Here is a 6,572-nt window from a genome sequence, read left to right as displayed (position 1 = left end):
CAATTTTGAACGTATGCACCGTAGATTTGTTTTAAAACGTTTGGATTTTTGTTTACATCACAATTATTTTTGGTACAATAATAAATATTATTTACAGATAAAAGGCGTTGCGATGGGTGCAAAATTCGCCAACCTATACATGGCTAAATGGGAGGAGGAGGGTGTTTTGTCGTGTCCAGATCCAAGAATTGTGCTGTACAAATGATTTATAAATGATTTGTTAATCGTCTGGAATGGAGCCATAAGCTATGTGGAAAATGTATTCCTGTCGTTGAATCATGATGACCGGAATATTCGTCTCACATGGGAAGCCAATGAAAATCGAATACATTTCTTGATTTGGAGATAAATAACACTATACATGGTTTGGAAACAAAAACCTATTTTAAAGATACGGATCGTAACTCGTACATTCCCACAACGAATTGCCATCACAAACCATGGATAGTTAACATCTCGAGAGGGCAGTATATGAGGATTAAAAGAAATTGTGCTAGGGTTGCTGATCTTGACAAACAAATGGATAAATTAACAAATATGTTTAAGGATAAGGGTTATCAGGATGAGTTTTTGGAAAAAGAAAGAACAAAGATTCGGGATATGGACAGAGAAAGTTTATTAGATAATACTAGGAATCGAGCGAATAATGTGGATACAGGTACATGCATAGTATTGGATTATAATTTACAGACCAGAGATGTGTAAAAAATTATTTCCAAATACTGGCAGATACTTAAACAAGACATAACCTCACGGATAAACCACAAATAATTTACAAAAGAGCTCCCAATTGAAGGGATAAGCTAGTACATAATGTGGTAGAACCACCGGAACCCAGACCACGGATGTTTTGGGACATCAAAGGTTTACTTGGATGTGGGCGATGTTACAGTTGTGTAAAAATTCCAAAAAACACCAGGAAGTTAAAATCTTTCAGCAATCCCAGAAATGACCACGTATACATGATTAGAGATTTCATCTCTTGTGACACTATAGGGGTTGTTCATGCCATTAAATGTCCATGTAATTAAATTTATATAGGAAGAACAAAGATAGCGCATAATTTTTCCATCCATTTTAGGGTCGAACATTTATTATGTTTACAAGGTTTACAATTCTGGGGAATAGAGGCACCTAAGCATCACTGGAGAGGATGTAATTAAATCAGGGAGATTAGCAAAAGGGAATCATGGTGAATTCATCAGATGGGGTCACTTGTCCCGGGAGGGTTGAATAAGGAGTTTGACCTCAAATGTTTTTTAAGTAACTGCTAAGGGATTTATGTCACTCCTCATTGGGGTATTAATTTATTGTTCTCTTGGTTATGTAGGGGTCAGTGTCGGCTGGTGCTCAAAATTTTTTTGGGGGGGCGCAAACAAACTGAAAAATTCTGAAGAAAAACCCCATCAATTGCAGCCTCACTGTACCATCAATCACAGCCACTGTGCCATCAAACACAGCCACTGTGCCATCAAACGCAGCCACTGTGCCCATCAAATGCTGCCACTGTGCCATCAAACACAGCCACTGTGCCATCAAACGCAGCCACTGTGCCCATCAAATGCTGCCACTGTACCATCAAACACAGCCACTGTGCCATCAAACGCAGCCACTGTGCCCATCAATTGCTGCCACTGTGCCATCAAATGCAGCCAGTGTGCCATCAAACGCAGGCACTGTGCCCATCAATTGATGCCACTGTACCATAAAACACAGCCACTGTGTCATCAAACACAGCCACTGTGCTCGTCAAATTCTGCCACTGCCTTTAAATGCAGCCACTGTGTCCATAAAACGCAGACACTGTGCCCATCAAACACAGCCACTGTGCCCATCAAACACAGCCACTGTGCCATATGAAATGCTCCCACTGTGCCATCAAATGCTGTCACTGTGCCCCATCAAATACAGCTACTGTGCCCATCTTATGCAACCTCACTGTGCCCAAAAAATGCAGCCTCACTGTGCCCCATCAAATGCATCCTCACTGTGCCCATCAAATGCATCCTCACTGTGCCCATCAAATGCAGCCAATCACAGCGCCTATCGTTTCAGCCAATCAGGTGACGGGTAACAGATCCGAGCACCTGATTGGCGGAGAGGCGGTTTAGTGTTAGGAAAGCATATATTCATTCGCTTTTCTAACACAGCTAAGTGACCTGCGAGTGCCCAGCATGGCGCTCGCAGGTCACCTTTTATGACGCCTATTAGAGCCTATGGCTCTAATCAGGTGCTTGAAAATCCCTTTCCACTGTAATTCAGGCGCCCAGTGCCCGAAAAGGGGCCAGGCGCCTGAATAGGGGGTGGCAGCAGCGGCCATAGATAGATTCATGCAGTGCATGAATCTATCCATTGGCGCTAGAGGGGTGGCTGGAGAGAAGAGGCAGTGCCCGTGCGCCCTTATGGACGCACTGGTAGGGGTGCAGTATGCATACTGATGTTACAAATTGATTAGTTATTTGCATTCAATACACCCTGGCATGTACAATTTATTATTTAGGTTGGACTATATATTTCAGCTAGTAGAATTTATTCAGGAGGTTGCCAACATATGTATACTGTGGTGTCATATACCTCCAGTGGGTGTATATCCATGTATATGAATGACTAATAGGAGGCAGCAATAGGAACCTCTCCGATACATAAATATGCAGCATACCCACTATACGTGAGGGTTGGATATATATATATGCTGTTCGTCCGGAATCATCGTCACATCTGCCCCTATGTAACATTCACATATTGCTTGATTTACATGTAGCTTTAAATACTGTTTTCTTTGTATGTGATTAATTACATTGTTATTGATCATGTGCTAATCAAATTACAGATATCTTCCTGATGAAACGGCTCAGTCTGGGAAACAAGTTGAGATGTTATCCGTGATCAACTATCCCACTGTGATCTTCCCCATTTGGGAAGTATTATCTTGGTGATATACATGGACTGTTACCCATGTTTATAATTTGCAACAGATTTTTTTTGTCTTGTGTCATGTATTAATAAACTTTTGTGCTATTTTACATAATTGTCTACACAATTGAGTCTACCCTCATTGTACTGTACAAAGATAGTCCATTTGCCTCCTCTCTTCTGGTGAAACCTGGCTGGAGACCAGGCTCCTAACCCCTTTATTTACCGGCAGCATGTATATAGCTATGATAGAGGGATGTATGAGGCCAGTATAGTGTCTATTTAAAGAGGGGGTTCAGATATATAGGGGTTGGTTATATATGACTTTAGATCTACCGTATTTAATTTATTGAAATGAAAGCTGTGTACTCTGTGTTTATCACAACTTTAGTTTATATGATTTAATGTTTTTACCAGTTTATCCCTCATTAAAGATTGGTATATAGGATTACAGATGGTTAATTAGGTTTATGGTGTAGCACTAGCTCACGGTGGAGCTGCTGATTTTTAGCGGGCTGTTACCTTCACCTTTTTACCTGTAATTTCACCAGTACCGGATCTAGGGTCCTGTTGAGCTTATCCTCAGACAATGTAGGCACCAGTCACTTGAGTACTTTTCCAGTGCTTTAATGGGAGATAACTGGAAGCAGTAGCAGGAAAGAGGTAAAAGAAGAGTTGCAGGGAAATTCAAATACCTTTTCTTGGCGTAGCACTAAGGAATTTAAATCTTTGGGATGAATATATCCTCAGCTCAGGATTAAATTTTTGCCGGCCCGGATAGGTCTCTATCACCAACCTAGCAGCCGGTACGCAGCACGAACAAAAAGTCTCTGCCACAGACTTGAGTGAAATAAAACCCGTACGATCCTCTGCCACAGGATGTATTAGTTTTGGATGAACGGCAAACACAGTACCAGAACCTTTAAGCCGACCCGGCAGTACTTGTGCGGTAAGGTAGTTTAGGATACGTCCTCCAATCGAGTCACCAGGCCCTTCTTAAGACCAGGCTTGCATGGTCCCTTCCAAGATGGGTCCTCCCCTGGATCTTCCCGATTGTCTGGCTTCTTCCCGCAGGACAGACAGCACAGGGCCATCCCAGCGACATCAGGCCCCAGACAGACCTCTGGGTTCACCCACTCGGCTGCCGCAATGCAGCCCTCCAGGCTGGAGGGCCACGAAGTAGAACTCACTGACACATGCCTCTAGGCCAGGAGAGCCACAAGGCGAAAAGCTCTCTAAAACATGGCGTCTGTCCCATAAATACCCTCTCCCAGAATGCAACTCGGAGGACCACCTCTTCCCGCAGGACAGACAGCACAGGGCTATCCCAGCGACATCAGGCCCCAGACAGACCTCTGGGTTCACCCGCTCGGCTGCCGCAATGCAGCCCTCCAGGCCGGAGGGCCACGAAGTAGAACTCACTGACACATGCCTCTAGGCCAGGAGGGCCACAAGGCGAAAAGCTCTCTAAAACATGGCGTCTGTCCCATAAATACCCTCTCCCAGAATGCAACTCGGAGGACCACCTCCGCCGAGTTATCTCCGGGACAGAAGAGCACTCATACACTTCAGCTTGTTGCTTTTCCAACACCAACCCATGGTGACAATGACACCCACAGGCACAGTGTGAAACTACACGCAACACAGCCAAACTGGAACGGAGGCTAAATCTGACAATAAACTAAATCTGAACTATGTACAGAACAGATGACCCACTAAATTTACCTAGAAGCGGTAGATTGAAAATCTACCAGCGCTACAATGGTATTAATTTATATCTATTTTTTAATTTTTGTGGCTCCAATCCCATATTTATTATGGTCCTATTTTTTGGTTGGGATGCCATACGCATGTGGGATGAGAACATTTTTAAAATTAATATTTGTATGTAAATTGCTTGTATTAAATTGTTTAAGTAGTGTCCTTTAGATAGATTAATTAAGATGTGCAAAACCATGACCCCATACCCAATGGGTATCATTTGTGTCTCTCTCCCCATCCTAGAAATAATATCTACTTATATTACAACAGTACAGCATAATTGCTGGTGGAGAGGAAGTATAGGTGAATTACAGGCCCACAACAAAATTGCGCGTATCGGCGCATATTGAACTACAGGAAAATGGCCGCCGGGCCACTATATATTCTAGTCATTTCAGCTGTCCAATAGAATCCCGCTGATGAAGACATGTGACAAGCCCTGTGTCGAATACGTGTTGGGAAGGAGCTAGGACGGAGGAGAAGCCAGCTGAGATACAGACCTCTCGGCGAGGCAGCTAGAGGGATAATAAACATACCTATCGGATTGGGATCGTTCGGTTTTTCCATGATATGTATAGAGTGGTGCGCTGGTAGCACCTCTAAGATATGAGTACGATATATATATATATTATTTTAGTAAACTGTAACATTATCACACTATTGATCCTTTCTTTGCATATACTCACGGAGGACAACCACAGTGAAGGGATTGACGTTCCACAGAGTCCACTGCCCTGAACCCAGTGTAGGTTCTACTGCATATTTTGACCAAACTTAGGTGTGCGGTCATAATCTTTGAGGTCGGAGGGGGTGGGATGGGTAGGGGGGGCCACATGTGTGGAATCAGTGAAAGTCACTGAACATTTCCATCTCTGAAGTACTGTCATTTCGTTTTGGAGCACTGGATACTATATCAAATTAATTTGGACTGCATTATTATCTATGATATTTGCACCAATTGTGTTTTTTAGCACAGGACATTATATTGGATTATTTGAAGTGAATTAATATTTGAAATATTTGCATAATATTTAATCATGTATTTATCAGTACTTAGGTACCTTTTTGATTCAGCATTTGCACTTTGGTATCACATTGGCTGTTTAAGATCTCCAATAGAGATACTTATACATAGTGGTCCCACACTATTCAGTACATAACATTGTCACTTTATTTTCTATCACTGGCATTAGTAGTACGTATATATTGTCACGTTATTATTTATTATTTATCATTAGCATTTGCACTTTACATATCGGCACATCTGTGAATAGTATTTACACAGAGGTAGACACAGCGCGGCACAAGTTTATTTATTTTTATTTAGTTTAACATAGTTTATGGGAGTGTATCTGGTGCTAACAGCTGAAAACAATTAAGATATCTCCTTAGGCCCCTTTCACACGACTGTCCGCACGTGTGAAAGGGGGCTTACACATGAGGGCTGTCTGTTTGGATTCTTTTTTTTTTTTTTTTTTTTAACAACAAGGTTGGTCTTTATTGAAAGAAGAAGTGGTTTACATTGCATTTATAAGGCATGAAATATTGCAGTGGATACAGTCATGAGAGAACAGTAATACATTGGCAGTGCATAGTATTTAACATACATAATGGAAGATCTCAGATCTAACCCCAACTAAATCATAGGCAGTGTTCTTTTCACCCGTATTCAATAGTGCAAAAGGAAGGGGGGAGGGGGCCGCCAGCGGCCCCACCAGGATAAGTCTAATCATCTGCAACATATATGGAATAGATACGTAGATGTGCCTACATGATAGTGTGATTTACATAGGATCACACCATGGCCTCCACACCTTCTCAAATTTTTGGGGACATCCTCTATTCATATATGTTAACTTGTACATTGGTAAAACGGCATTAACCGAGGCCATCCAAGA

The sequence above is a fragment of the Aquarana catesbeiana genome, linkage group LG11 (assembly GCF_042186555.1).
Source record: "Aquarana catesbeiana isolate 2022-GZ linkage group LG11, ASM4218655v1, whole genome shotgun sequence".
Lineage (NCBI taxonomy): Eukaryota > Metazoa > Chordata > Amphibia > Anura > Ranidae > Aquarana > Aquarana catesbeiana.
Note: the sequence above shows the minus strand (reverse complement) of the source record.